Here is a 20,962-nt window from a genome sequence, read left to right on the forward strand (position 1 = left end):
ACCAGTCCCCCAGTGGGCCAGAAGCTCCCCAAGCCAGGCCCCTAACTGCTCACTGAGGCAGCCTCGGCCTCTCCGCACACAGGCACTGGAGCAGACGAACCGTGGCACGCATACTTCTGCGCTGCAGGGGCCCGACAGTGCCCTGAATGGGGGGTGGGGGGATGGAGGGGGACCGGCAGGGCAGAAGGAACCCCTGTAGCCAGAATGTGCACCAAAACATGGAGGGGGGGTACGTCTTTCCACAAAGAAGACACCCAAAAATATTTTCTGAAACTTGTGCCTCTTTTAATTTCCCACTTTTGATAGAAACATGGATAAAGAGAAATATTTCTCAATTATAAGGGGGGAAAAAAAACCAAGGCAAGTATGATGATCGGCAAGCAAGGACCCTCTGCTCTTTAACTGGGAACATGAAGGGAGCCATGGGGCAAAGGGAACTGAAGTGGGGGCTCCTTCTTACCTCCATATCTTTGTCCCCAGACTGGACAGCATGTCCAGTTTCACAAGATGTGCTGAGTTTCAGGGGAACCTAGACATGTGCACTTCTATATGCCCCCTCCCTGTTCTCATACAGGGCACTAATCTTATCTTCCTCTAACAGTCCATGAAGACCAGCCATGCAAAATGCATTGGAGGTCAATGTTTTAAAAAATATGAAACAGTTTATGAATTTGCATGTCACCTTTATGCAGGAGCCATGCTAATCTTCCCCGTATGGTTTCAATTTTAGTATATGTGCTGCCGAAACAAACACCTTGGTATCCAAATCTGACTTGCAAGTTTCGATGTCTTGCTGGGGTTTTATATTTTACCCGGACTGTCAATGTCTGTGCTTCAGAAGATCACACCTGCTTCTCAGATGGGAAGTGACTCGCCTACTGCAAGCATATCCCAAAGACCGGAGAGGGAGCACTGAGGGGTTCCCAAGGGCCCTCTTCGCAGAGAGCCCTCAGGGGACACCCACTCTCTCCTACTCTGAGGATCAGCCACACAAGCATAGCATAATAAAACCTGACTGGTTTTATCCCTAGAAAATAAAAATGGATTAATGGACCACACTGTTCTTTATTTCTGCCTTGGTGGTAAGAAGGAAAATCAGCTCCTCATTCGAAAAGAATGAAGAATGATTTAGTAGATTTTGTTCAAAAGCCTTGCCCTGTTGAGTTGAGGATGTGGCTTTCTTGACAAACATCAGTACTAGCTAGCGAAGTGTAGACATGACCCCTGAGAATCCCAAATTCAAGGGCTTACATCTTAATATAAACAAGCTGTGAACTTTTGACTAAAACAGGTACAGTAATGACAAACAAACCAGGATGAAATGAAAACCAATCAGAGGAAAATAATTGGCTGAATTTTTCTGCTAATCCTGGAGGATATGATCTCACCTTCCAATAATGCAGCCGCTGTCCTCTCGGGGCAGCTGTGGATGCACTGATATCCTGGGTTGTGTGAGCACCTTTGCTTCCAGCCCTGGCCTTGTGATGGGAGAGTTTGGCCAGCATCTTCTTCCCTAACAGCAGCCTTCTCCTTTTCTCTCCTGACCAATGAGCCCCAAGCTTCAACTGTCCTCCGTATGCTCGTGCACACTTCTGCTTTCCTCCTTGTTCATGTCATCACAGCATTTAAAAAAAAAAAAAAGAAAGAAAAGAAAGAAAAAGAAGAAGAAGAAAAGACTTTTGAGGAAATTAGAACTGACAAAAATGAAGTTGGACAAATCCACTGTCTCTTTCCTTCTGTATAGTCCCCACACAACAGCCAGTGATCCAGTTAAAATTCAAAGATTCTACTACACCTCTGCTCAGGGCCTGCAGCAGCTCCTTATTTCTCTGATGAAAGCTATGGTCCTTCGAATGACTTCCAAGTGTCTCTGTGATTTGTTCCCTACTTTCCCATGACTCACATCTGTGGTCTCACATCCCCCTACTCTCTCCTTCCCCCATGCATCCAGTCAGCTACACTGACTCCTCAAGCACATCAGGTCCATCCCACCACAGGACCTTTGCACTTGTTGCTCCTTCCACCCAGAATCTCTTCCTCAGATAGTCACATGCCTCAGCTATGTGTCTTGCTCCCTCACTTTCTTCAGATCTTTACTCAAAGGTCACCTCATTGTGGTTTTGATTTGCATTTCCCTGATGATTAGTCATGTTGAGCACCTTTCCAGGTACTTCTAAGCCATTTGTATGTCTTCTTCAGAAAAATGTCCATTCGGGTCCTTTGCCCATTTTTAATAGGATTATTTGTGGGGTTTTTGCTGTTGAGTTTTCATAGAACCAGAGAAGAGAATGGTGTTTGTCAGAGACTAAGGGCAGGAGTGAATAGAGAGGTGCAGATCAAAGAATACAACTTGTAGTTATAAAGGGAATAAATTCTGAAGATCTAATGTACAACATGGTGACTATAGTTTATAATATGTTTTGTAAACTTGAAAGCTGCTTAAAGTAGATCTTAAGTTCTCATCAGAAGAAGAAGGAGGAAGAGGGGAGGAAGAGGGGGAAAAGAAGGAGGAGGAGGAGAAGAAAAAGGAGAAGGAGAAGGAGCTGACTATGTAAGATGCTGGGTGTGCTAATCATCTGGCTCTCAGCGATCATTCCACAATGTATATGTCTATTATATCATCACATTGTACACTTCCAATATATACAATTGTATCTGTCAGTTATTCCTCAAAAATTGAAGGAAACAATGTCACCTCCTGGAGGCTGTCCCTGGCCACAGTTTCTAACACTCGGATGCAGTGTCTCCTGCTCCAGCTCCCCTCCCTGTGCTCCCCTCTCACTCTGTTCACCCTCATCACCCATCACTCACTGTCTGAGGTGCAGCCGACTCAACACATGACCTCTTCTGCAAACTGCTTCCTTCCCAGACTCTCACCCCCCTCACAGCAAGGATTTTGTTCTCTTAGCTTGATGCATGGTTGACTCCCAAGAAATGTTGAAAATCTTATTTCTTTTTTCAAAAAGAAAAAAAACACCCGCAAATGTGAGTTGCAGTTGTAGGAAACAGATCATAGACACTTGGAAGTCAGGCAGATAGCTGAGGCTGACCATCCAAAGAGCTACCGCTTATCCCCAGCCTGAATTATATCTGTTCTCAAGTCAAGGTGGAGCTTTTCTCAAGATGCTTGAACCTAATTCATTCATTTATTCATTCAACAAACATCTATCCAAGGATCACCTCTATACCATGCACTGTTGTGGGTGTTGGTGACTGAGCAGCAAACAAAACAAAGTCCCCCATCCAGAGGGAAGCAGCGAGCAATCTAAGGAAATACACAGTGTGTCAGAGGGTGATACATGCTGCTAAGAGATGTATTTCTGGGAAGGCTGACCAGGACTACTGGGGGAGGAGGGAACTATCTTAAATGCAATGATGAGGAAAGCCCTCTCTGTAAGGTGGTATTTGAAAAAATTTGAATGGAAATCTATAATCTATGGGGGGTGACTCAAGAGACTATCTGCTGGAAGAAACTTTCAGACAAAGAGAACAGCAAGTGCAAATGTCCTGAGGCAAGATCATGCTTGCTGGGTTTGCAAAACAACATGAAGTCTGAGATGGCCAGTTAGAGAAGGCTTTAGAAACACCCAGATGGAGATGGGAGTGCCCAGCGCATTAAACAACTAGCTCCCCATTGCAATAGGCTCCCAGCTGGGTCTCTGTGACCTGACTACTCTGACTCAGGAGCCAGCCTTGCAGATGGTGGGCTGTGGAGGCCCAGGTCTGGTTTCCTCATTCTTCCTCTGTCTTGTTCCTTCCTACCAACAACTTCTGGCCCAGGAGAGGTGGGTCTCTTTTCAGTCACATTGGAGATCTCCCTCCCCATATATCTGGAGTTTTCCCTTTTCACTATGACTTAAAATAAAACTCTATGATCAGAGTCATGGCAAGTCTCACTCCTTCTGTCTAAAATGGGAAGCTTGGGATTTTAGAAATTCCCACTTCCTTTTTCCAAAAAGTCTGGCTTTGTCTCTGTAGGTCCACAGGGGGCTTGTGTGAGAATTAGAAAATGTAGTCAACTCTCAGAGGATGCAGCCAAGCACCACGATATGCAACTTGCCAAGCCAAGCCCAGACTGCATTTTTGTCTATTCCTCATGCCCCTCAGTTAGCTAGCCTCAAGCCCACACCTGGGTGTCAAGCCTCTTCATTCCTAAAGACTTGCTGAAGTCATCTTTGAGACTGAACATTGATCAAGGACGTATATGTCCTAGAAATACTAATTCTAAATTTCCCTGGGAGGGGCGCTTGGATGGCTCAGTCAGTTAAGCATCCGACTATTGATTTCGGCTCAGGTCATGATCTCTCAGAGTCATGAGATCCAGCCCCACGTAGGGCTCCGTGCTCAGCGGGGAGTCTGCTTGAGATCCTCCCCCTCTACCCCTCCTCCCACTCTCACACGCTCTTGCGTGCTCTTGCTCTCTCTCTCTCAAAATAAATAAAATCTTTAAAATAAATAAATAAATTTCTCTCAGATACCATGCTTTGGTGGTGCAGACTTGGAGGTAGAAGACTAGAGAATGAGATTTATGGGGGGGAAATGAAAGCATTTGTCCTATTACTAACATTTTCAAAAGAGCTTTCAGGGTCTGTTTGATCCTGAGAATAACTCTTTTTCTTCCCTTCTCTCTCCCTTCATGACCCAGCCTAATGTGTACATTTTATAGGCTGGTTCCAGAAGTTAGCATTCAATGGGATAACGGGTGTGGATGGGGAACAAGGTGTGCGGGGAGACGAAACGAAGCCAGGCTTGGTCAAAGAGGGGGTTTCCTGAGGAGATGAATAAGACTTAATGGGTTGATATCCAATGAAGGCAGTGGACATCAAGAACCACGGTTTGAGATTTCCTCTACTTACAAAGTACCACATTAGCCTGTCACAGTTTCAAGGATGATGGCAAAAGACATGTCGCTCCTGAGTCAGAAACAAAGGACCTTATCACCCACAGCACAGCAAGCAGGATGGGCATCGGCATAGCTCCGTCAAATCCCTTTGCCCCCCAGATCCCACAGTGACGGATGCCAAGGGGTCCACATGGATACTGGCATGTGGAAGTGAGCCTCCATCTCATCTGAGAAACTGTGCACTCAGGAGATAGGAATCATTCATAATATGCAGTTAGCACCCTTATCTGGCATCTGCCTCAGTAGAAGACGTTATCTTTGCTACCCAGGACAGTTAAGCAAGCCCGCCCTTTGCTTTGGAGGGGACGCTACCTCTGTCATCCAAGACTGTTGTCTACACAAACATTCTTGGAGAGATTCTGGGACAAAGGCTGCCAGTGTGTCTGCTCCCAAGAAATGGGGAAGACACAAGGACAGTTGTCTCCCGGCATGGGAGGTCTTGGCTCAGTCTGTGGTGCTGGTAAAGGGTCAAGAATTGGCTACTGTGGTCAAGAGTTGGCTACTGAGGTCAAGAATTGGCCTCTGTTCTTGGTGAGAAAGAATGAAAAATAGAAAGCTGAAGGCCATGCTCTTGTCACGCGAAGATAAGCTCGGCCTTTTTGTCTCTGGTACTGCCTCAAAAGTAAACACAGATGGACCCAAACACAAAACATAGGCAAGACTGAGGAGTTTGGCAACTTGAGCATTCCTTCCCCCCAGGCACGTTTTCTGTCGGAAGTCACTGGCCCCCGGCTGGCTGGGCCAGCAGAGCCCTCAATCCATCACTGACAGGCCACTCTGGCAGCGGTCAGCGTGTCCAGCCTCTGGAGCCACATCTCCAGGCAGAGACCAGCAATTAAGTGTTCAAATTCAAATCAACGCATACAGCAGCCTTGGGGACATTTTCAGTACTCCAGAGACCAAGTCCGCGCCTATCAATACAATCAGATGAAGTGAAATTGCACAGAGCCAAGCTTTATAAAATCTTCTGCCTATGGACTTATTTTGACAAGAAATCTAGTTTGTTTTTCTTACGGCTTCTCTGCTTGTGTAGGAGTATTAATTACTCACTAATCCACTTACTTTGATGAAATGCCTTGATTTTTTTTGCAGAAAAATGTTGAACATTTACTAGGAGTTGGTCCTGACTGTGAGGATATACAGATAATCACGTACATGGCCGTCTGTTTCCTCAAGAAGCCCAGAGTCCTCTCAGTGACACGATCCTCAGAGATAGAAAGTGCCAGAGGCATGGGCAAAAGCCGGTGCCTGACTCAGAGACCCGGGGCACTGACCTCTCTTCATCCTATCAAATCAGTGTGGGAACAATCCCCTTGGTCCCCACTCCTCAACCCTTACTGTCTCTGCTTTCTCAGTCGTTATTTGCTGCGTCCTGCAAATGCCCATAGGGGCTGCAGAAAAACGTTCAGAGCAACCTGGTCAAAAAGTGAAAATCTGGGATGACTTGGCATACTCAGAGCACTAAACAGAGGTTGGGTAAGATGGTCAGTCAGACTTCTTCTATTTATGAGAAGTAAAGGATTAAGAGAAGGAATGAATGAATGAATGAATGAATTATATAAAAACGTGAATTCTTGTAAAAAGAAAAAAAGGAAAAATGACATTTATACCTATCAGGATATCTGTTATTTAAAAAAGAGAGAGAGAGAGAGATGTGTTAGTGAGGCTGTGGAGAAATCAGAGCCTTTGTGCTGGGAATACAGTGGAAGGTAAAATGGCACAGCTGGGGGCGCCTGGATGGCTCAGTGAGTTAAGCCTCTGCCTTCGGCTCAGGTCATGATCCCAGGGTCCTGGAATCGAGCCCCGCATCAGGCTCTCTGCTCAGCGGGGGGCCTGCTTCCCCCTCTCTCGCCTCTGCCTGCCACTCTGCCTACTTGTGATCTCTCTCTGTCAAATAAATAAATAAAATCTTTTAAAAATAAAAAATGACACAGCTGCTCTTGAAGATGGTGTATATATTTATATAGGTATATACGAATACACACACATCCATACAATGGAATAGTACTCAGCCTCCAAAAAGAAGGAACTTGTGATCCATGCTACAACATGGGTGAAACTTCAGGACACGACAGTAAGTGAAATAAGCCAGACACAAAAAGACAAATACTGTAGAATCACACTTATATGAGGTAACTAAAGCAGCCAAACTGATAGAAACAGAAAACAACAAAGTGGCTGGCTGCCTGGGTCTTGAGAGAGGGAGGAATGGGGACTTATTAATAGTATATTGGGTACAGAGTTGTAGCTTAAAGAAGTTCTGAAGCTGGGTGGTGGCTGACGGTTGCAAAACGTGAATGGATTTCACGCCGCTGAAATGTACACTTAAACTTGGTTAAATGGCAAATTGCATGTTGTGTGTATTTTACCACAATAAAAAAAAGGGGAGGGAGAGGTAGAATATTCAGTGAGTTATCAGTGGAGAAACTGATGGCAGTTTTCACTTTTTAGCCAGATGTTTTGGCGTCACATAGACACAGCCAAAACGAAATGATGAAGGATTTGGGAATTGAAGCCAGGACTCTGGAGTCTCAAGTGACTGTGATAATTACTGCATTTCATTTCCTGCATAGAAGGCGGATTGAGTGCAAGACCAAAAGCAATATTCCAATGGGCTGTGATTAATTGCCCCTTCTGTGTTTAAATGGACCTCCTCATGACTTCTGCTATTGTTCTGCACAAATAATTAGGGCAGTTTCCACTGCCGAGTTCATGCTTGTGCGTGTTCTCGCAGAGAACAACAAGAAAAAAAGAGGCGATTTCTGTTCAGTGTTTAATGAGATTTCAGACTTGGCCTATGTTAATCCACACTTCGGTTGTGGACACAGAGGTCTGGCTGGGAAAGGGAAGCACCAGCCTGTGATTCCCTTATCCCATCTCGCTTAATTGTACTGGTCTGCTATGATGTATAGATGACCTCTTCTTTATAAATGAATTTCAGAGAGGTTCAGCAACTTTCCCCGAGTCACACAGATAGTTAGTGGAAGAGTAAAAAGTTGTACTTTGCTTGGATACCAATCCTTTCATGCTTTTCTGAACTCTGCATATTCACAGGCAAGAGAAACCTTGACTTTCCCTGAATAATTCTTCTCTTATTCTTTTCGTTATTCATTCACTCAGCCAACAAATAATCATTCTTCACTCCCTATGTTCCAGTGATAGGCTCCGAGGATAGAAACATAAGATACTCTGTTGTATCTCCAGGGAAGTTTGCTGTTAGTGACAAGGAGACTCGGTCCTATCACAGAGAGACACCCTGGGAGGACACAGCACAGGAGAGTTAGCACAGCCCAGGCCACTCTGCAGCTGAGCTAAGAATAAGGAGTCAACAGAGAAAAAATGAGAAGCTGGCATTTCAATCACAGAGGAAGAACCCCAAATCTCCTGCGGTTCCCTTGGAGCACATATTAGAAACGAGGGTGCATGGTAAGAAGTTTGGATTTTAAACCGAGTTTGACAGTGAACAGAGGGCCACTGACATTCTTCAGTGGGAAAATGACAAAACAAATAAAACCACAATTCAGAAAGATCACTCTGATACCTACATGGGAGATGGAGAGACAGTGGCAAACCAACACAGAGGCAAGGAGACAATACTAATGTCCTAAGACTGTTGTAACAAATCACAGCAAAGTGGGGGGCTTAAAACAACAGAAATCTATTCTCTCATGGTTATGGAGCCTAGAAGTCCAACATCAAGGTGCTGGCAGGGTCTGACTCCCCATGACAAGTCTAGGGCATCGTCTGTGCCCTGCCTTTCCCTCAGCTTCTGGTGCTGCTGACAGTGACAAACACTGGTGTTCCCTGGCTTGTGGGCACATCACCCCCAGTGATCTCCCATGTGCTGTGTCTCCTCTTCCTGCACGGAAACAGCCATATGGCTTCAGGGTCTGTCCTGCTCCCACATGACTGCACCTGGCATTTTCTGCAAAGACTATTTCCAAATGAAGGCACATTCACAGGTATCAGGTGCTAGGACTTGAGCACACACACACACACACACACACACACACACATTTCAACCCGAGGGACACAATTCAACCCACACTAGAGACCAGTCAGAGGACCCTTGCAATTTCTCAGTTGAGAGGTAATGAGGTACTGAGCAGCAGCACAGACCCAGAGAAAAGAGCTGATCAGGAAGGAGAGCTAGTCAAGCCTGAGGGCGGTGTTGGCTTAGGGCCGCTGGGAAGTAAAGTAAGAAGATTCCTTGGGAAGGGAAAAGAAGAAGGGGGAGGGGTAGTGGGACAATGACTTGGCATGCCCATCTTTCAAATGTGAAGAAAGAGCATTGGCAGTGAAGCTGTTGGTTATCCACTTTTTAAAAACAACAGAACTCTCTATTGTCTGTGAGATAAGATGCCAACATTTGATCTGGGCAACACTTGAATGATCCGAGTCTGGCTCACACCTCTCTCTCCATCACTCACACCCCTGCTTTTCTCCCAGTGTATGTACGCACACGTGCACAAACACACACATGCACACACACTTATACCAGGCAGGCATTCTCTCCTTTTGTTCACCTTGCTCCTAAAGCACATGCCAGGGACTGTGCTCCTTGAAGATAGGCGGTTCTTGTGCAGGTTGTGTCTGCCTGTTATGCAAGGAGGGAAAGCATGGTGTCATCTCTGCCCTGGGTGCACCCTTCCCTGTTGAACTCCATTCCTCTGCCCATCTATCATCCTTGGGGACAGAATTCATCCTGCCCGTCCCTCAACTTCCATAGTATGTTGAGTCTAACCTGCACCTATGGGTGTCATGGTCAGTGTGTGTGTCTGATCCACTCCCCAGAGTAAGCACAGATGGTATCAGCAATGTTTTACTCATCTTTGTATCTCCACAACCTCACAGGACCCACCCAGAGTAGGAGCTCAAGAAATATTCGCTATAAAGAGCTCTTCAAGGAAAGTTGCTGGAGTGTTACAGAGATCAGGGGCACAGGCTTTGAGGTCAGGTTGGACTCCATTGGAACCCTGGATCTGATACTCAGCAGCTTTGTTAACTTAGGGGCTTTTTTTTTTAAGATTTTATTTATTTATTTGACAGACAGAGATCACAAGTAGGCAGAGAGGCAGGCAGAAAGAGAGAGGAAGAAGCAGGCTCCCAGCCAAGCAGAGAGCCCAATGCGGGGCTTGATCCCAGGACCCTGGGATCACGACCCGAGCCAAAGGCAGAGGCTTTAACCCACTGAGCCACCCAGGAACCCCGACTTAGGGGCATTTTTAAAACTTCCTTGCTTGGAATGGGGTTCTTGACATTGGGACTGCCATAAAAAGTCAGTGAGATCACATGTGTAAAGCATCTAGAACACTACCTGACACCCAGGCTCAGGCTCACAATAAGGCTGGTTGTCATGGTTGGTGTTCTGAGGCCGTTTGGCCTTTCCAAAAGCCTGCCACAATAGACTGATGTGATTTGTGTGTCCTTGCAGCTCTAGCCCCTTCCACCATTCTCTTGCCCCAAGTGACCCATAAATTTATGATATAATTGAGAGGCACAGGCATGGTTCTTCCTTAGTCCTTATGGTTCGGGTGTTGAGCAATCACAAGACTTTGGAATGTCATCAAGAATATCTGTTTGAAGAGGAAAGTTCCAAGAAGAGCATAGAATGAAAAATGTGCCAAGAGAGCATCTGTGGGAGTTGAACGATGTTCTTTAAAATTTGCCGAGAGGGTGGGAGCTCAATGCCGTGGAAAGAGCCCAAACTGGCATCTCCCCATCCAGTCCTGGCTCCATCTCTTATAGGCTCTCCGACCTTCATTGTCTCAGCCTTTTCATGGAATGTTGTGAAAATTGGAAATAATGTATACAAACTGACCAATCCAGTGAGTAACAACTATTCAATAAAAGTTACCTCCCTTTCCTGTCATTAAGATGATGTTGGGGGTGGAAAGAGGAATCAGAGGCCCTCAGTAGGGAGTACTCATGGCAAATCAACCCCACAGGAAAACTCAGCATCCCTCTCCCTGATGCCAGGGGTGAGCTCTACAGTACAAGAGAATGTGGTGGACTCTTTGGAAAGCAGAGTTCCTCAAGAGACCAAAGATGACTGTCCGGGATCCCAACAGAACTCCACTCCTTATTCTTTCCTGATTTGTGAGGCAGGTATCTAGTCTCCATCTAAGTAATGGGCAAGCTCCACAGAGGTAGTCGTCTTGGAAGTGAAGGACAGAGATCGAGGCTGGAGCCAAGCTCACAAAGGACTCAGGAGGCCACCCAGTAGGTGAGATGGGGTACCATGAGGGTTTGAGGCAAAGGAGGGCTTGGAGAAGGAAGAGAGAGAAAGTAGCCCCAAGCAACTGTGTACTGACTCTGAACCCTTTGGGCATCTTTGGAAATGTCCACAGGAGGCTGACAAAGCATAAGAAACTGCCGAGTGTCTTCAAGAATTGAAAGGTCCTTATTTTAATTCCAATGGGAATGGTTATCAACCTAGGAAGGTCTTTAAGTCTCGATGTGAACCAGAGGCTGAGGGACTTGCATCTAATCCTGTCCTGGCATTCTGTAGTTGAGTGATCTTGGTCAGACCCTCCACCTTGGTGAGCCCGGCTCCCTTCTCTGTGAAGAGCTGGTTGGAAAATTTGATCTCTTAGCTTCCTTTGTGATGTTTTGTAAAGTATAGTTTTAGATTCCTAGCCTCCTTTTCTAATTCTTTCCAGTTGGAAACTATAACTTAGAAAAGAACATTTTTACCTTCAGTCTCTATATCATTTTCTGAACACCAGGATCCCCAACACAAAATTGCTCAAGAAGGCTATTTAAAATACCCTCCACCAGGAGGGGACCCAGAAACATCTGTCCATTTAACCAGCTGTCTAGGTGATTTTTTATAATCACACTTTAGCCTATACAGTGTCTGAAAATACAACCTCATAAAGCGGCTGCTGAAAATTTAACACGATTCAATCCTTAAAGGCACATCATTAAGCAATAAGAGATGCCAAGGTCTGGCAAAGTGAAGTCAAAACTTGAGAGAAGATGACCGACCATCTTTGTCAGTGGGGGCCGGCAATGTCTGTGAGGTGGCACTGTGTGTCTGGGCCACAGGGTTCCACGAAGATGTGGCTTGAGCTTGTTAAAACAGCTTCAGGACTTGGACAAATTCCGCCACCCTTGTCACATACCTGGTGTGCTGATCCATCTATAGGCCTCAAAGCCTTTGGTTTAGGCTCAACACACAAGGCACTGGAGAGAATCTGTGCAGCCCCTTTGCATCCCATAGCCTTCCTGGGAAGGCAGACAGTGGTGGAATCTGGTACCCTCCATGGCCATGGCAACTGCAAGAGGCTGACTATAGATCAGACCCCCAACTGTGCCTCTTCTGTGGCTGGTTTCCAGAAGGCCACAGACCAAACAGAGGACAGAAGCTCAGACCTTGGTGGCCTCCTTTGAAGAAGTGAGGGGGGCCAGTTGAAAACACATGCTTGCTTGTGCTTCTCTCATTGAGAAACTTTCTATTGAAAGAAAAAGCAATTGAATATGATGAACATTTTAAAGAGCAAGTGGCATTAAGTAATGTACAGTTAGTCTTTAGTCTTAGAGTCCACATTCATTTCCAAAGTTGGGGAGATCAGCACCTCTTTTCCCTATCCTGTTCAGTAAAGTTATCTAATGCATTTGGAATATAATTACATTAGTTACATTTTTCTTTGCCATAATATACAGTCCATCCTGATACCCATGGCCCATCTAGTTGAGTTCTCAAAATTTGCATATATTAAAGTCCATTTTTTTTTTATTCTGTAAAGTTCTGTGGGTTTTGACAAATGCACGGTGTTGTATACCCATCAATCATTACGGTATCCAAAAGAATAGTTTCGCTACCCTAAATATTCACCTGTGTTTCACCTGTTCAATCCTTCCACTTCCCCAAACTTTGGCACGTACTGATCTGTTTAACCACTCTATCATTTTTCCTGTCCCAGAATGTCCTAAAAATGGAGCAAAACATGTCAGACAACAATAGAGAGAAATCACAGCCAAACAAGGATCGCACCCAGAGCCTTCCCCAAACGTGGTTTAGATGAGAAGTTTGGGGAGTTATGATTTGATGAGACTTAAATGAAATTTTGTACCTGACATGGAGCACAAGTATTTTGCATGTGGGCTGGAGATGCTTTGGAGCGAGAAGGGAGACTATGATAGGCAAGCTTATATCTCTCAAAGATCCTGGAATCTTAAAATATGTTACCTGACATGGAATTTAGGACTTTGTAGGTGTGGTTAGATTAAGGACCTTGCAATGGAGAAATTATTATGGATTATCAGGCTATCAGGGTAGGCCTACGGCAATCACAATGGTTCTTACAAGTGAAAGAAGGAAGCAGGAGAGTCAGATCAGAATGGTGTGATAGGAGTCTAACCATTGTTGGCTTTGAAGAGGGAAAAGGGCCAGGAGCCAAAGAATTTGGGCAGCCTATAAAGCTGGGAATGGAAAAAATAAAATTCTTCCCTAGAGCCTCTAGAAAGGAATGAAGCCCTGCCAACACCTTGATTTTATCCCAATAAGATTCCTTTTGGATATTTAACATCCAGAACTGTAAGAGAATAAATTTGTATGTGTTAAGCCACTAGGTTTGTGGTAATTTGCTACAGCAGCAATAAAAAGTTATACAAGGTCTATAATCCAGTTGAGTTCATTGTTATGCAAGGCATAAGGTGCGTGTCTAGGTTCATTCTTTACACAAAAATATTTGAATGTTCTAGCTTCTCTTGTTGAGAAAGACTCCCTCTTTTCCACTGAATTGCCTTTATCAAAGGTCAGTTGACTATATTTGTTGGATCTGTTTCTGGGCTCTTTATCATGTTTCTCTATGTGTGCATTATTTTGCCAATACTCAGTTGTCTTGGTTGCTGTAGCTTTATGGTAAGGCTTGAAATAGGGTAGCATGAGTCTTCCCAGTTTGTTCCTTAATATCACATTGGCTGGGGCACCTGGGTTGCTTAGTAGGTTAAGCGTCTAACTCTCGGTTTCTGCTCAAGTCATGATTTCATGGGTGGTAGGATCTACGCCCCTGTTGGGCTCCACACTGAGCATGGATTAAAGATTCTCTTTAATTTAATTTTTTAATTTAATTTAATCTTAAATCTTTAATCTTAAAGATTCTCTCCCTCTGCCCCGCCACCCACTTGTGTATGCTCTCTTGTAAAATAAATAAGTCCTTAAAAAATATATAATTTATTGGTTAGACTTTATCCTTTGTCTTTCTACATAAATTTTAGCATCAGTTTGCTGATACCTACCAATAGATTGCTGGAATTTGTGTTCAGATTCTGTTGAATCTAAAGATCAAGAAAGGAGGAATTGAATCTTAACAGTGTTGAGTCTCCCATTTCATGAACATGGACTATTCCTCCTTTTATTTCCTTCATAAAAATTTTGTAGTTTTCCACATACAGATTCTGTACATATTTGCTAGATTCATAACTGAATACTTCATTTTTTATGTTATTATAAAGAATATTTTTGTTTTACTTCAGATTCCAATTGTACATTGCTGGCACATAGGGAAAAAAATTGACTTTTGTATATTGGTCTTATATTTTGCTTATTATTCTTATACTTATTCATTCCAAGGCCTTTTCCATTTTGTTTTCAGAGATTCTTCAGTGATTTCTACCTAGACAATCTCACCATATATGAATAAAGACAGTTTTAATACTACTTTGAAAATCTGTGTAAAATACACTTATTTTCCTTGTCTTGCTCCACAAGCTGGAATTTCTCATGTGATATTGAATAGAAATGTTGAGATATTTTCCCTTGTTTCCACTCTTAGGGAGAAAACATCAGGTTCTCAATATTCACATGGTATTAGATGTAGGTTTTTCATATATACCCTCTAAATTCCTTCTGTTTCTAGTTTTCTGGGAGTATTTTTTATCATAAATGGGTATTAAATTTTGTCACATGCTTCTCTGCATCAATTGCTATGTTTACATGTTTTTCTTACTCAATCTATTAATAAGATGAATTCCATTGGTGGGTGAATATTAAACAAGCCTTTCTTTGCAGAATGGAATGCCACTTACTTGTGATGTATTTTTTATCATATAGATTGCTTAATCAATTTTCTAATATATTTTTAAGAATATTTATATCCTTTAACATAAGATCTCTGTCTGTCAAATAAATAAATAAAATCTTTAAAAAAAGAAGAATATTTATAGCTATGCTGCTTAGAAATATTTGTAATTTACTTGTAATATTTTTATCTGGTTTTGGAATTAGAGTATTGCTAGCTTCAAAAATTGGTTAAGAAGTATTCCCTCTGCTTCTAATTTCTAAAAGAAATTATGGGAAATTGATAGTATTTCTTCCTTAAATTTTAGTAGAATTGACCAGTGAAACCATGTGGGCCTGGTACTTTCTTTTTTACTTTATTTTCTTTCTTTTCTTTTTTCTAAGTTTTAATTATCAATTCAATTAATTTAATAAGTTATCTACTCAGGTTATCTATTTCTCTTTGAGTGAGTTTTGGTAGTTTGTGCCTCTCAGGTAATCATCTATTTCATCAAAATTATAAAATTTGGAGAAAAGTGTTATTTGTGGTATTCTTATTATTTATTTAATGTCCATGGGATCAGCAGTGATGCCTTCTCTTTAACTTCTGATATTGGTAATTTACACCTTCTCTATTTATTTCTTGGTTAGCTTAGCTAAAGGCTTCTCAATTTTCTTGATATTTTCAGTGAACCAGATTTGACTTTGTTGGTTTTATTTTTTTCCTCTTTTCAATTTCATTGATATTCTAATTTATAATATTCTCCTTTTTCCTCTTGCTGTAGCCATAATTTGTTCTTTTTCCACAGTTTACCAAAGTTGTAGCTTAGGTTACTGATTTTAGATCTTTCTTCTTTATAAGTATATGCATTTTAATGTTACAGATTTTCCTCTAAGAACCACTTTACCTGCATCCTCAAAATTTTTATTTTAATTTTTATTTAGTTCAAAATATATTTTAATTTTTGAGATTTCTTATTTCACTAATGAGTTGTTTAGAAGTGTGCTGTTTAATTTCCAACACTTGGGAATTTTATTCATTCCAAGGCCGTTTTTCATTTTGGTAATTTTATCTGCTTTTAGGATTTATTTGTTTTTTTGGGAATTTTCACGCTATCTCTTTTACTGATTTCCAGTTTAATACCACTGTGGTACTAGAACGTACTTTGTATGAGTTTTATTTTTGAAGATTTTTAGGGTGTGTGTTATGGCCAGCATTTGCCTGTCTGTGTTAATATTATATGTAAGCTTGAAAAGACTATATATTCTGCTATTGTTGGATGGAACATCCTAAGTCTGTCAATTAGATCAATTTGATTCATAGTGCTATTCAGGTCATTTTATTTATTTTACCCTTCCTGATTTTTCTGCCTACCTGGCCTATTAAGTAATGACAGAATAGTATTGAGGTCTCAAACTGTAATAGTGAGTTTGTTTACTTCTCCTTTTAGTTTTATCCATTTTTACTTTATGTACTTTGATGCTCTTTTTAGGTGCATAAACATTTAGTATTTCTCATGTCTTCTTGGAGAATTGACCCCTCTATCATTATTTAAATTCCCTCTTTATTCTTATAATCTTCCTTGTTTTGAATTTGGTTTTGTCTGAAATTAATACAGCTACTCCATCTTCCTTCTGGTTAGTATTATGATAGTATATTTTATTCTCCATCCCTTTGCTTTCAGCTGGTCTACATCTTAGTATTTTAAGTGGGTTTTCTGTAAACATTTCTGGTCTTTTTTTTAATCCACTCTAAAAATCTCTAATAATCTTCATATTTTAATTAGTATGTTTAGATCACTGATATTTTAAATGATTATTATTTATAGTGGGGTTCTTACCTACCTAATTTTTTACTTTTTTATTCTTTACAGTTTGGTTTGTTTCTTTTTTTCTGTTTTTAATAGTGTGATTCTATTTAAAATCTTTTCTTAGCATGTCATTAATACTACTTTTTAAAATTTCTTTTTATGACTGCCCAGATGTTCTCATACTCATCTTCAAATAATCTAAATCCACATTCCTACAACACTGTACTACTTTGCACGTAGTGCAGGTAACTTATAAAGTATATTCCCAATTCCTCTCTTCTGTCCCTTGAGGCCTAGCCTGTGCCAGGCACTATTCAGACCGTGCTGCAGATGCAATACTATTTGAATTCTTACAGCAGGCAATCATTACATGTCTTTCACAGAAGATGAAATTGAGGCTTACAGAAGTCTAATTCCCTCCCCTGGTCATATCATTGATAAGGCCCAAGATTGCCAGAACTCCAAGGCATTGAAGGAGTAGAAAAAGCCCATACAGTACTCAGCACAGTGTCAAGCACATAGCAAATACTCAACAAATAAGACAACACACACCTCCAGGATGGTAAATGTCTCAGTGAGGACTAGGACACATAGCTGCAAAAGGAAAAATATGGGCTGGCCGAGGTTTGGTAAGAAAAAAAGAAACTGTTCATTGTTGTTCCTGTTTGTTTTTAATTTTTAAACTCAAATTCAAAAATGTTCCTGTTCTATTTTCTGTGCCTCTGATTTCCACAGTAACTCATCATGTTAGCTCTGATTTGCTGAGGATCGATTTTTATCTGTTAGTGTGCTCAGTGAGTCCTCATACCCTCCTTATGACTTATACTCTATCCCCATGTGACTGAGGAGGAGACTGAGGCTCAGGGAGGTCTTGCCAAGGTCACAGACTTTTGGAAAGGATGAGACCTGAAGCCAGCCTGCCTACTTCCAAAATCTAGATGCTGCCATAGTTATCATGCAGCAGGCTTGAAATAATTGCTATCATATCCCTTTCTATTGGGAGGAGCAGAAAGCCCCAGCTACAGATTCCTGCCAGGCATGGAGCTTTCCAAGCTCCTTGCATCTGGGCCACCTGGGTGGGGGTCTCAGGGCCTCAGCAACAAACTCATGGATCCAAGTAATAACCCATATTTGGGCTTAGCAGTTCCCATTCTGAGGACTAATGATGTCCAGAGGTCTCAAGAATTCCTCTGCCAGAAACATCAGATGGAAGTAGGTGCAGTTGGCTCAAATAGCAGCCAGGGGACAATTAATCACGATTTATTAGACCACCCATGAGGCAGGAATCCAGGCCCTGCAGGAAAGTTCCATCCAAGGGCTGCACCTAGCACCCTGAACCAGCCTGGGGGAGGGGGATGTTATCTGGTGATGCCTGAGAGACATCAGGCAGTCTGCACCTCTTGGGTGCTGGGTCTGTATGTTGGAGTGGAGGGGACCCCCGAGAACCCACAGATTGGACTACAGGACAGCCTCAGATGCCAGGCAGGGTACATCCCAGCTGCTCACAACCCCTAGTACACCACCACGCACCCTTGCCTGCCATCATACTGGGGTCAGTACAGCAGCTGAGGAGCTAGGCAGAATCCTGAAGCCCTCCCCAGTTCTTCCTGCCCCTCTTTCATCATCGTGTGCATTTCTCCCAAGGCTACAATCTCAATACCTCATTGCCTCATTGATTTAGAAGTAAATAATCTTATAAAACAACTAACTAAATAAATAAGGTATTCGAATATTCCAGACCATCCAAAACTACAGAGCTAATAAGCACCAGCTCCCTAGTATCACTATTCTTTTTAGTTCATCAGGGAAAAAAAAAAAAATTATTCAGTTCCTAGTACATATTTTAGGAGCACCCATCCATTGTTTTTTGATTACATGAAAACATTCAATTTTCTTCCCCACCCCCAAATCCACAAATGCCTTGAGTGCCAAAGCTTTTCAAGTGGCTGTCACCATGAGAGCCATTTAGTAGATATTCTGTATGTGCTTGGTATTTAGTTAAGTCAATGACAATTGCATAAAGAATTATAGGCCATGCGGGGGCCGAGCCCTGTGGACACTTGGATCATAGGGTAGAGCCCCGACCTCCCCAAGCTCAAAGCTCACAGGACATCTAGAGGTATCAGAGTGATGAGGCCCTCATGGGAGGGCTGTCCCATAGCCACTGCTGCCCTCCCTGCATGCTGTTCCCGCCCTGGTTTCCTGCTCACAGCTCTCATCAAGCACTTACCAAAGGGTCTCAGAAATGTGATTCAGATCTAAAACTAGTGCTCAAACCAGTGCTTTAAAAAGCATGCAAGGAAAATGTAAGGATGCAGAAAAAAACAGAAGTTTAGAGATTCTCTTTTATTGTCTCTGTGCATGATGTCATTTTTATTGGAACTATACTACTTGCAAACATTGCCTGGTGACCTTAGTCCCAAGTTCTAGGGCAGACAGTCAGTGGCAGACCATGACTTGAAGCAGGAAGAAACACATGTGCACCTGGACCCCCAGGTGTTCAGCTCCCTCACTCAGAGATGAAAACCAGCACGCACCTCTCAGTGACCAGGCTTGGGGTTAGGTGATGAGTAAGGCAGATGACCGGGAAGTTTACATTCCCAGAAGGAGAGACAGACAAGAAACAAGTAAATAAATCTAAATCATTTCAGATCCTGAGAAGTCATCTGAATAAACTGAAGCTTGCTGTGGTCAGGAATATGAGTGGGCAGTGCAGAGGGGATGGCAAATTGGGAGGGTCAGGTGAGGCTTCTCTAAGGAAACATGCTTGAGTGATGTGAGAGATACACTCTGAGAAGAGCTGAGGGAAGGCCATCCAGGAAAGGGTCAATTGGTGCAAAGGTCCTTGGGCAGTAAACAAGCTTCATATTGCAGGAATCTCAAGGTGAACTGAAATGGGGTGATGAGGGAGAGCAGAGCAGGAGGTAGGAGGGCTATATTAGCCATGGCTTGGGTCTGGATTTTATTCTAGAAGAAATGGGAAGCTACTGGTGCTTATGAGCAGTAACACAATGTGGAAACCATCACCATGGACACTGTGTGGGAAACAGGCCAGGCAACAGTATAAATTCCTCAGTGCGGGATTCAAATAACAGGATAAACGCGGTTCCCATGGTGAGACGGCAACCCTGTCTGAAATGGAGCAGGCTTGTGGGGATGCTTGTGATGGAGCAAGAATCAAGAGTTGAATATTAGCCACACCACTTCTTGAAAATCCCCTTTAAAGAGGAGCAGAGAGGGGGCACCTGGGTGGCTGAGTATGTTAAAACTTCTGCCTTCGGCTCAGGTCATGGTCTCAGGGTCCTGGGATCAAATCTTGCATTGGACTCTCTGCTCAGCAGGAAGCCTGCTTCCTCCTCTCTCCCTGCCTGCCTCTCTGACTACTTGTAATCTCTGTCTGTCAAATAAATAAATAAAATCTTTTAAAAAATAAAAATAAAAAAATAAGGAGGAGCAAAGAAGTAGGATGGTAGCCAAAGAGGGATGTGGGATCAAGATGCACCCTTAGAAGACCTGGAGGAAAACCATCCAGGAAGTAATGAAGCCAGTGCAAAGTCCCTGGGGTAGGAAATAAACTGCATATACATGTTTTTAAAGACCAAGTTTTCACCCCAGGTTGATGTGCTGCTGGAATGATCCAGAGGCAAGGGAAAACCCACTAATGTAGGTGACAGAAGTGATCATTGTGGGAACAGTCATAGAAGGACTCTACTCTTTGCTTCTTTATTTCTCTTGTACCAGGATATAGGTGCCTGGCTGGCTCAGTTGGCGTCTGACTCTTGATTTCAGCTCAGGTCATGATCTCAGGGTTGTGAGATCAAGCCCCATGTCTAGCCCCACATCAGGCTCTGTACTGGGCATGGAGTCTGCTTAAGATTCTCTCTCTCCCTTTCCCTCTGCCCCTCCCACCTAAAAAAAAGAAAAAAGCAAAGACAAAGTGCTGAGGAAGCAAGACCCAGCACATCAGACCCAGACTGAGAACTGGAGAGCTTCCTAGAAGAGGCAGCACAACCTTATGCTGAGAAGTAAAGAAGCAGGGGTGCCTGGGTGGTTCACTTGTTAAGTGTCTGCCTTTGGCTCAGGTTGGCTCAGGTCATGATCCTGAGATCCTGGGATCGAGCCCTGCATTAGGTTCTCTGCTCAGTGGGGTGTCTGCTTCTCCTACTCCCCCTGTTTGTGTTCCCTCTCTCACTGTGTCTCTCTCTGTCAAATAAATAAAATATAAAGAAGAACAACAAGAAC

At 43.0% G+C, this 20,962-nt stretch overlaps 1 non-coding gene across 1 annotated transcript; it reads right to left on the reverse strand.

Moving 5' to 3' along the window:
* Positions 1–647: 647 nt before the first annotated feature.
* Positions 648–754, reverse strand: LOC122901511. Its single transcript, XR_006383525.1, has one exon. It is a non-coding gene; the product is annotated as a U6 spliceosomal RNA (small nuclear RNA).
* Positions 755–20,962: the final 20,208 nt, after the last annotated feature.

The sequence above is a fragment of the Neovison vison genome, chromosome 2 (assembly GCF_020171115.1).
Source record: "Neovison vison isolate M4711 chromosome 2, ASM_NN_V1, whole genome shotgun sequence".
Classification (NCBI taxonomy): Eukaryota; Metazoa; Chordata; class Mammalia; order Carnivora; family Mustelidae; genus Neogale; species Neogale vison.